Source organism: Ciona intestinalis, chromosome 10, assembly GCF_000224145.3.
Source record: "Ciona intestinalis chromosome 10, KH, whole genome shotgun sequence".
Taxonomy (NCBI): domain Eukaryota; kingdom Metazoa; phylum Chordata; class Ascidiacea; order Phlebobranchia; family Cionidae; genus Ciona; species Ciona intestinalis.
This window is the reverse complement of record NC_020175.2, coordinates 377,778-378,487: the sequence shown is the minus strand read 5'-3', so window position 1 is coordinate 378,487 and position 710 is coordinate 377,778.

The following is a 710-nucleotide window of genomic DNA, read 5'->3' as shown; positions in this document are numbered from 1 at the left end:
GAAGGTATAAACAACCTAACTATTTGTTTTGAACAATGAATATAAATAATAAATGTATGGTAATACATGAATATTCAAAACTTATATTTACTGAAATAAACAAGAAAGTATTCTGCATTTGAATAACATTTGTTGCAAAGTAAGTCTTACCATGCTCTGCTTCCATTCCAATGTTGCTGTAATTTAAAGTAAATGTTAATATTTTGTTATTGTATATATTACATAAGATAAACTAGTGTTTACCTTCTTCCTGTAACTTCTTTATCTGCAAGAAAAACAAATGGTCAATATAATTTTACCTTATCTATAAAGAGTAAAAGGGAAAACTTTTAAGTCTTAACCAAATAGTTAATTACTTTACATAATAAAAGATCCGGCGTTCAGATATAAACTGTGGCCATTATGGATTAAATTTAACCAATTTTTTATTAATACATGTTGTCAGGATTGTAAAAATACCCCTTTTTCAGTGATAATGTCACCGTCCGGATCGTCGAAAAACGTCCGGACTTTTTTAGTAAAAATAAATCCTATTTATATTAAAACCAACTTTCTTACGTTGGGCCGACAATATACTCTTTGGTTTCTTTGTTCCGTAATTATTGACGACATAAACCTGCGCTCTATTTTAACCGCATCGGTTACATTGCGAGACACGGCGAATAGCTAAAATGACGAAACGGTTCGTGCAAACATTAAAAAAATGCATT